The following is a 10,613-nucleotide window of genomic DNA, read 5'->3' on the forward strand; positions in this document are numbered from 1 at the left end:
CGCCGCCCCGCGCCGCCTAGCCGCCGCCGCCACTTGTCGCCGCCGCCGCCCCCGCGAGCCGCTGCCCCGTCGCCCCCGCCTCGCTAGACCTTTCGCCGGAGGTAGCCGCCGGACTCCACCGACGGGTTTTTTATAAAAACCGTCCGGGTTTTTTAGAAACCCTAGATCCGTTTTTTTTGGTTTCGCCGGTTTTGTTTTTCTCGGTTCTTCTAGTTAGCAGACGTTCGTCCGAACGTTCATCTTAACGAACGGTTCTTCGCCCGTTAGATACTGCTAACGAACGCTCATACGTTAGTCTGTTCGTCAGTTTTCTTTTATCGGATTTATTCCACGATTTTCTCTGATCGCGATTTCTGATCCGATCTTAGTTTCTGTTTTTCTTTTCGCTCGTTAGTCGGAATCAGGCGATTCAAGCGCCTGGAGTTTTGTCTCGAAACCCTCTTTCTGTTTAAGCAAATCAAACAAGATTTTTCTACTCTAAAATTTGACCTAGTTTCAGATTAGTAAACGAAGCTTCTTTCTTTCGCCGTTTGAGTTTTGTTGCTCTGTTTGATTTGATTCTTTTTGCGTACCGGAGTTCTTAATTTGAACTTTCTGTTCAACCTCTTTTATTTGAGTTTTTCTTGTGCATCGTTGCTTGTTACTTATGTATGCTATTGTTTGCTTGCGATAGAATTCCCAGAGTGCGAAGCGTGTTACTACAAGTCTCTAGGATTCGTGGATCGTCAGCAAGGCAAGTAACACTTTGATCATACCCCTTTATCACTCAGTTTTTATGCATTAGTTCCAATCCTCAAACATTGCATGATTAGGATGTCATTAACTTGTGGGTTGGGAAGTAGTTGATGAGGTAGAACCTATTGCCCTGTTATATTCAAACCCTTGGGAGTTACTTCTACGCTTGCTTATAATACTATGCTATGCTATGCTCGTAGACGTGGTTTGGGTTTGAGTGAAATCCATGACAGATGTGAGCTTGTTAATTAAAGGTTCAACTTAAGGTGGCAACTTAAATTAACATCTGGGTGGATTGAGGCACCTGGAGTACCCAGTGTTGCCTATATTTTTTTGGAAATCCCGAAGTACCCGTGTGATCTTCCTATGGACCGCCACCCAGGCTCAAAGGGAACTGAGATGATTCATGCTAGAAACTTCCGTGTGCAGCCACAAGCTATTATGAGCTCTAGCATAGTTGAGTAAGTTACATGAAGCTCTTGAAGAGGCAGATCAGCAGGTAGTGGGATGTAGGTTTGGTATGGTCTGTCCGGAGTAGAGAGTTAATGTTTCTGAAAGAATGTGTCTCGGTCATCCGTTTCTCAAACACCCTGTAGTGCGAGAAAACCAACGGAGGCGATCGAGTCTTGTGGGGAAAAGTGCGCAAACCTCTGCAGAGTGTACAATCTAATCATGGTTAGTCGTGTCCCCGGTTATGGACAATTCTTGAGTATCTAGTACTTGGGTTATCACATGTATCTCATCACTCTTAATTAATATTGTTGGGTAGTTAATCACTTTAATTGGGATTGAGTTGGAGGAACCTTCTCAATGATGTTTCAACTACCATGATAGTTAAATAAAATTTATTCCTTTGTTGTAGGGAAAAATTGGCTTTTCGCAAAAACTATAACCATAGAGCTTTCCACCAGCCATATATGCATGTAGTGATAGCATTATTCTGTTCTTTCTCTACTGTGTTATATTGCCAGCATATTCCATGTGCTGACCCGTTTTCGGGCTGCAACGTATTATGTTGCGGATTTTTCAGACGAGGATTAAGGTTCGTTTGGTCATTGCCGTGCAACTCAGCTATGTCGTTGGAGTTGATGGACTCACTTTATCTTCCAAGCCTTCCGCTGTTATCGTATTAGATGGCCTTAAGCCATATTATTGTAATAAGTTCTCTCTTGAGACATTCGATGTAATAAGTCTGTGATTGCTACTCTGTTATAAATCCTTCGAGTACTGTGTGTGTCAGCATTACCGATCCAGGAATGACACTGAAGCACAGAGACTTGACCATCTGAGGTCGGGTCGCTACATTTGTTCTCCACTATTAGTGACTTTGGAGTGACTCTTTGTTGCATGTTGAGGGATAGTTATGTGATCCAATTATGTTAGTATTGTTGAGGGAACTTACACTAGCGAAAGTATGAACCCTAGGCCTTATTTCCTATCATTGCAATACCGTTTACGCTCACTTTTATCACTTGTTACCTTGCTGTTTTTATTATTTCAGATTATAAATACCTTTATCTACTATCCATATACCACTTGTTTCACCATCTCTTCGCCGAACTAGTGCACCTATACAATTTACCATTGTATTGGGTGTGTTGGGGACACAAGAGACTCTTTGTTATTTGGTTGCAGGGTTGCTTGAGAGAGACCATCTTCATCCTACGCCTCCTACGGATTGATAAACCTTAGGTCATCTACTTGAGGGAAATTTGCTACTGTCCTACAAACCTCTGCACTTGGAGGCCCAACAATGTCTACAAGAAGATGGTTGTGTAGTAGACATCAATCTTCTCCTTTTTGTCTTCTCCACAACCACCATTATATGCCACCTATAGTGCTATGTCCATGGCTCACGCTCATGTATTGTGTGAAAGTTGAAAAGGTTTGAGAAACGCCAAAAGTATGAAACAATTGCTTGGCTTGTCATCGGGGTTGTGCATGATGTGAATATTTTGTGTGGTAAAGATGGAGCATAGCCAGGCTATATGATTTTGTAGGGATAACTTTTTTTGGCCATGTTATTTTGAAAAGACATGATTGCTTTATTAGTAGGCTTGAAGTATTATTGTTTTTATGTCAAATGATAGACTATTGCTTTGAATAAATCGTATCTTAGTATTCATGCCATGATTAGATATGTGATCAAGATTATGCTAGGTAGCATTCCACATCAAAAATTATCTTTTTTTTATCATTTACCTACTCGAGGACGAGCAGGAATTAAGCTTGGGGATGCTGATACGTCTCTGTCGTATCTATAATTTTTGATTGTTCCATGCCAATATTCTACAACTTTCATATACTTTTGGCAACTTTTTATACTATTTTTGGGACTAACATATTGATCCAGTGCCCAGTGCCAGTTCCTGTTTGTTGCATGTTTTTTGTTTCGTAGAATATCCATATCAAACGGAGTCCAAACGGGGTAAAAACTGACGGAGATTTTTTTTGGAATATATATGATTTTTGGGAAGAAAAATCCACACGAGACGGTGCCCGAGGGAGGCACGAGGCAGGGGGGCGCGCCCCACCCCCCTGGGCGCGCCCCTGACCCTCGTGGCCACCTCGTAAGGCGGTTGATACCCTTATTTTGCCGCAAGAAAGCTAATATTCGGATAGAGATCGTGTTAAAATTTCAGCCCAATCGGAGTTACGGGTCTCCGGGAATATAAGAAACGGTGAAAGGGTAGAATCTGAGAATGCAGAAACAGAGAGAGACAGAGAGACAGATCCAATCTCGGAGGGGCTCTCGCCCCTCCCACGCCATGGAGGCCATGGACCAGAGGGGAAACCCTTCTCCCATCTAGGGAGGAGGTCAAGGAAGAAGAAGAAGGAGGGGGCTCTCTCCCCCTCTCTTCCGATGGCACCGGAACACCGTCGGGGCCATCATCATCACCGCCATCTTCACCAACAACTTCACCGCCATCATCACCAACTCTTCCCCCTCTATGCAGCGGTGTAACCTCTCTCTTACCTGTTGTAATCTCTACTTAAACATGGTGCTCAACGTTATATATTATTTCCCAATGATGTCTGGCTATCCTATGATGTTTGAGTAGATCCGTTTTGTCCTATGGGCTATTTGATGATCAAGATTGGTTTGAGTTGCATGTTTTATTATTGGTGCTGTCCTATGGTGCTCTCTGTATCGTGCAAGCGTGAGGGATCCCAGCTGTAGGGTGTTGCAATACGTTCATGATTCGCTTATAGTGGGTTGCGTGAATGACTGAAACACAAACCCGAGTAAGGGGGTTGTTGCATATGGGATAAAGAGGACTTGACGCTTTAATGCTATGGTTGGGTTTTACCTTAATGATCTTTAGTAGTTGCGGATGCTTGCTAGAGTTCCAATCATAAGTGCATATGTTCCAAGTAGAGAAAGTATGTTAGTGATAACCCACAAGTATAGGGGATCACAACAGTTTTCGAGGGTAGAGTATTCAACCCAAATTTATTGATTTGACACAAGGGGAGCCAAAGAATATTCTCAAGTATTAGCAGCTGAGTTGTCAATTCAACCACACCTGGAAACTTAATATCTGCAACAAAGTGTTTAGTAGCAAGGTAATATGATAGTAGTGGTAATGGTAGCAAAAGGTAACAGTAGTAAAAGTAATGTTTTTGGTATTTTGTAGTGATGATAGCAATAGCAACGGAAAATTAAATAAGCGAAGAACAATATATGGAAAGCTCGTAGGCAATGGATCGGTGATGGAGAATTATGCCGGATGCGGTTCATCATGTAATAGTCATAACCTAGGGTGACACAGAACTAGCTCCAATTCATTAATATAATGTAGGCATGTATTCCGAATATAGTCATACGTGCTTATGGAAAAGAACTTGCATGCCATCTTTTGTCCTACCCTCCCGTGGCAGCGGGGTCCTTACGAAAACTAAGGGATATTAAGGCATCCTTTTAATAGAGAACCAGAACAAAGCATTAACACATAGTGAATACATGAACTCCTCAAACAACGGTCATCACCAGTAAGTATCCTGATTATTGTCACTTCGGGGTTAACGGATCATAACACATAATAGGTGACTATAGACTTGCAAGATAGGATCAAGAACACTCATATATTGATGAAAACATAATAGGTTCAGATCTGAAATCATGGCACTCGGGCCCTAGTGACAAGCATTAAGCATAGCAAAGTCATAGCAACATCAATCTCAGAACATAGTGGACACTATGGATCAAACCCTAACAAAACTAACTCGATTACATGATAGATCCCATCCAACCCATCACCGTCCAGCAAGCCTACGATGGAATTACTCATGCACGGCAGTGAACATCACGAAATTGGTGATGGAGGATGTTTGATGATGATGATGGCGACGGATTCCCCTCTCCGGAGCCCCGAACGGACTCCAGATCAGCCCTCCCGAGAGGTTTTAGGGCTTGGTGGCGGCTCCGTATCGTAAAACGCGATGATTTCTTCTCTCTAATTTTTTTTGTCATTGAAACTCAATATATGGAGGTGGAGTTGGAGTCGGAGAGGCAACACGGGGCCCACGAGGTAGGGGGCGCGCCCCCACCCTCATGGAGAGACGGTGGGCCCCCTGGCCTTCATCTTTGGCAGGTATTTTTCTTATTTTCTGAGAAGTGCCTTCGTGAAGTTTCAGGTCATTCCGAGAACGTTTGCTCCTGCACATAAATAACACCATGGTATTTCTGCTGAAAACAGCGTCAGTCCGGGTGAGTTCCATTCAAATCATGCAAGTTAGAGTCCAAAACAAGGGCAACAGTGTTTGGAAAAGTAGATACGTTGGAGACGTATCAACTCCCCCAAGCTTAAACCTTTGCTTGTCCTCAAGCAATTCAGTTGACAAACTGAAAGTGATAAAGAAAAACTTTTACAAACTCTGTTTGCTCTTGTTGTTGTGAATATGTAAAGCCAGCATTCAAGTTTTCAGCAAAGATTATAACTAACCACATTTACAATAACACATAGGTCTCAAGTTCACTCATATCAATAGCATAATCAACTAGCGAGCCATAATAATAAAACTCATATGACAACACTTTCTCAAAACAATCATAATATGATATAACAGGATGGTATCTCGCTAGCCCTTTGTGAGACCGCAAAACATAAATGCAGAGCACCTTTAAAGACCAAGGACTGACTTGACATTGCAATTCATGGTAAAAGAGATCCAGTCAAGTCATACTCAATGTAAACTAACAATAATGAATGCAAATGACATCAGTGCTCTCCAACTGGTGCTTTTTAATAATAGGATGATGACTCAACATAAAAGTAAATAGATAGGCCCTTCGCAGAGGGAACCAGGGATTTGTAGAGGTGCCAGAGCTCGGTTTTGAAATAGAGGTGAATAATATTTTGAGCGGTATACTTTCATTGTCAACATAACAACCAAGAGATGGCGATATCTTCCATGCTACACACATTATAGGCGGTTCCCAAACAGAATGGTAAAGTTTATACTCCCCCTTCCACCAACAAGCATCAATCCATGGCTTGCTCGAAACAACGAGTGCATCCAACAAACAAGAGTCCCAGGGGGAGTTTTGTTTGCAATTATTTTGATTTAGTTTGCATAAAGCATGGGACTGGGCATCCCGGTGACCAGCCATTTATCTCGTGAGTGAGGAGCGGAGTCCACTCCTCTTGAGAATAACCCGCCTAACATGGAAGATACAGACAGCCCTAGTTGATACATGAGCTATTCGAGCATACAAAACAGGATATTTATTTGAAAGTTTAGAGTTTGGCACATACAAATTTATTTGGAACGGCAGGTAGATACAGTATATAGGTAGGTATAGTGGACTCATGTGGAATAACTTTGAGGTTTAAGGAGTTTGGATGCACAAGCAGTATTCCCGCTTAGTACAGGTGAGGGCTAGCAAAAGACTGGGAAGCGACTAGCTAGAGAGCGACAACAGTCATGAACATGCATTAAAATTAATCAACACAGAATGCAAGCATGAGTAGGATATAATCCACCATGAACATAAATATCGTGAAGGCTATGTTGATTTTGTTTCAACTACATGCGTGAACATGTGCCAAGTCAAGTCACTTAAATCATTCAGAGGAAGATACCACCCTATCATACCACATCATAACCATTTTATTAGCATGTTGGCACGCAAGGTAAACCATTATAACTCATAGCTAATCAAGCATGGCACAAGAAACTATGATCTCTAGTTGTCATTGCAAACATGTTTATTCATAATAGGCTGAATCAGGAACGATGAACTAATCATATTTACAAAAACAAAAGAGGTCGAGTTCATACCAGCTTTTCTCATCTCAGTTAGTCCATCATATATCATCATAATTGCCCTTCACTTGCACGACCGAACGATGTGAATAATAATAATAATAGTGCACGTGCATTGGACTAAGCTGGAATCTGCAAGCAATCAATAAACAAGAGAAGGCAAGGCAATATGGGCTCTTTTGTCAGATCAACAATAATGCGTATAAGAGCCACCTCAACAATTTAATCATGGTCTTCTCCTATCAACCCCCAAAGAAAAGAAAAGAAATAAAACCATTTACACGAGAAAGCTTGCAACAAGCAAAAGAAGAACGGGAAATCTTTTTGGGTTTTCTTTTCAATTACTACTACAAGCACGGAAAGTAAACTAATTAAAAGCTACAACTATTTTTTTTCGTTTTTCTTAAGGTTTATTAAACACACAAGAAGAAAGCATAAAAAGGAAAATAAACTAGCATGGATGATACAACGAAAAAGTATGAGCACCGACATCTAGCAATGAGTGTGTGAGCATAAATGTAATGTCGGTGAGAAATACGTACTCCCCCAAGCTTAGGCTTTTGGCCCAAGTTGGTCTATGGCCACGGCTGGCCTGGCGGATATCCATAATAATAGTTGTTGGGGTCGTATTGTGATGCAGTAGCTATCGCCTACTGAGCTGCAGCGTGGCGACGAGCGGCCTCCTCTCTCCTCTCGTACTCATCTGCCTCCTCTCTGGTAATAGTATATCCTCCTCTTGCCTGATAATCAAAGAAAGCAGGAGCAGGGAGAGTAATACGTACAACACGACGTCTGTCAAAGATTAGTCGATACCGGAGAGGTGATTCATTCCTCTCGACAAACTGGTGGTGAACCATAGCATTAAAATCTAGATAGGCAGGAGGTAATTGAATATCTTCTTCACGCACATCTATACCAAGAAAATTAGCTATGCGGGTTGCATAAATTCCACCAAAGAAATCTCCATTACGTCTATTAAGATGCAACCTACGTGCAACAATGGCTCCCAAATTATATGATTTGTCTCCTAACACAGCACTCCTAAGAATACTGAGGTCAGGGACACACACGTGACATGCCTCATTTTTACCATTTATGCATCTACCTATGAAGAGAGCAAAATAATGTATAGCAGGAAAGTGAATGCTCCCTATGGTAGCTTGTGTAATATCTCTAGATTCTCCCACAGTTATATTAGCAAGAAAATCTCTAAATTCAGATTTGCGAGGATCCCTTATACTACCCCATTGTGGAAGTTTGCATGCAGTGGTAAAATCCTCTAAGTCCATGGTATAAGATTTATCATAAAGATCAAATAGGACAGTTGGAGAATTACGTGAAGTGGAAAATTCAAACCTCCTCACAAAGGAGCTAGTGAGCTCATGATACTAACTGCACTTCTCTTCCTCAAAGCTCATGAGATCAGCGTTACGCACTATGCGTTGAATTCTTCTTTTATTCCCGCTTGATCCATAAAATTTTCAGAAGGCCACTCACAAGGACGCACTGGAGCGTCTCTCGGTGGCTCTTCGTCAGCATCACGCATTGCAAGCCTGGGTCCTTGCTTCTTTGAAGAACCACCTTGGAACATTTTCCTAAGCATTTTTCTTCCTCTAAAAAATTCTGAAAATTTTTAGTAACTTCAAAATGAAAGTAAACCAAACTCAATAATATTGATAGCAACTACTCCTACAAGTGCCTAGGGCCTATATCATGCATCAAAACTACTTTTGACCATATAAATTTGACATGCAAGCTCAAGAACAGGGTCACCTAAGCAGCAAAAATTTGCAATGAATAAAGCACTAGAACAAAAACTAATTTGACCAATGGAGGAGTCACATACCAAGGAACAATCTCCCAAGAAGTTTTGTGAGAGGTGCTTTGAGCAAGGAGATCGAAAATGGCAGCAAGATGAGCTAGAACTCATGCTTGAGCCGGTTATTCGTGTTTGGGGGAGGAAGATGAAGTGTGTGGGTGCAGGAATAAGTGGAGGAGGGCCACCGTGGGCCCACGAGGCAGGGGGGCGCACCCTAGAGGGGTAGGTGTGCCCTCCACCCTCGTGGGAAGCTGGATGGCCCCCCTGGTGTGTTCTTTGTTCCATAAATCCTCAAATATTCTAGAAAAATCATATTTAATTTTCAGGGCATTTGGAGAATTTTTATTTTCGAGGTATTTTTATATTGCACGAATAATCAGATAACAGACAGACTAATATTTATTTTTATTTTATTTAATATAAATAACAGAAAGTAAAAGTGGGGTACAAAAGGTTGTGCCTTCTAGTTTCATCCATCTCATGATCATCAAAAGGAATCCACTAACAAGGTTGATCAAGTCTTGTTAACGAACTCATTCCGAATAACATGGAACTGGAGAAATTTCGAATAACACTATGTTACCTCAACGGGGATATGCACATCCCCAATAATAAGAATATCATATTTCTTCTTGACAGTAGGAAGAGGAAATTCAAAACCTCCAAATATAATCGATGGAATTTTTCCAATAGAGTTGATACTATGAACTTGAGGTTGTTTCCTCAGAAAGTGTACCGTATGCTCATTGCCATAAATATGAAAAGTGACATTGCCTTTAGTGCAATCAATAACAGCCCCTGCAGTATTCAAAAAGGGTCTTCCAAGAATAATAGACATACTATCGTCCTCGGGAATATCAAGAATAACAAAGTCCGTTAAAATAGTAACATTTGCAACTACAACAGGCACATCCTCACAAATACCGATAGGTATAGCAGTTGAATTATCAGCCATTTGCAAAGATATTTCAGTAGGTGTCAACTTATTCAAATTAAGTCTACGATATAAAGAGAGAGGCATAACACTAACACCGGCTCCAAGATCACATAAAGCGGTTTTAACATAGTTTCTTTTAATAGAGCATGGTATAGTGGGTACTCCTGGATCTCCAAGTTTCTTTGGTATTCCACCCTTAAAAGTATAATTAGCAAGCATGGTGGAAATTTCAGCTTCCGGTATGTTTCTTTTATTTGTAATAATATCTTTCATGTACTTAGCATAAGGATTGGTTTTAAGCATATCAGTTAATCGCATACGCAAAAAGATAGGTCTAATCATTTCAGCAAAGCGCTCAAAATCCTCATCATCCTTTTTCTTGGATGGTTTGGGAGGAAAAGGCATGGGTTTCTGAACCCAAGGCTCTCTTTCTTTACCATGTTTCCTAGCAACAAAGTCTTCCTTATCATAACGTTGATTCTTTGATTGTGGGTTATCAAGATCAACAGCAGGTTCAATTTCTATGTCATTATCATTACTACGTTGAGCATCATCATGAACATTATCATTAACATTATTACTAGTTTCAGGTTCATTACCAGATTGTGTTTTAGCATCAGAAATAGAAATATCATTTGGATTCTCAGGTGTTTCAACAATATGATCACTAGAAGCATGCAAAGTCCTATCATTTTTCTTTTTCTTCTTTTTAGAAGAACTAGGTGCGTCTAAATTATTTGTCTGAGAATCTTGCTCAATTATCTTAGGGTGGCCTTCAGGATACAAAGGTTCCTGAGTCATTCTACCAGTTCTAGTAGCCACTCTAACAGCATAATCATTATCCTTATTATT

Source organism: Triticum dicoccoides, chromosome 5A (assembly GCF_002162155.2).
Source record: "Triticum dicoccoides isolate Atlit2015 ecotype Zavitan chromosome 5A, WEW_v2.0, whole genome shotgun sequence".
Lineage (NCBI taxonomy): Eukaryota > Viridiplantae > Streptophyta > Magnoliopsida > Poales > Poaceae > Triticum > Triticum dicoccoides.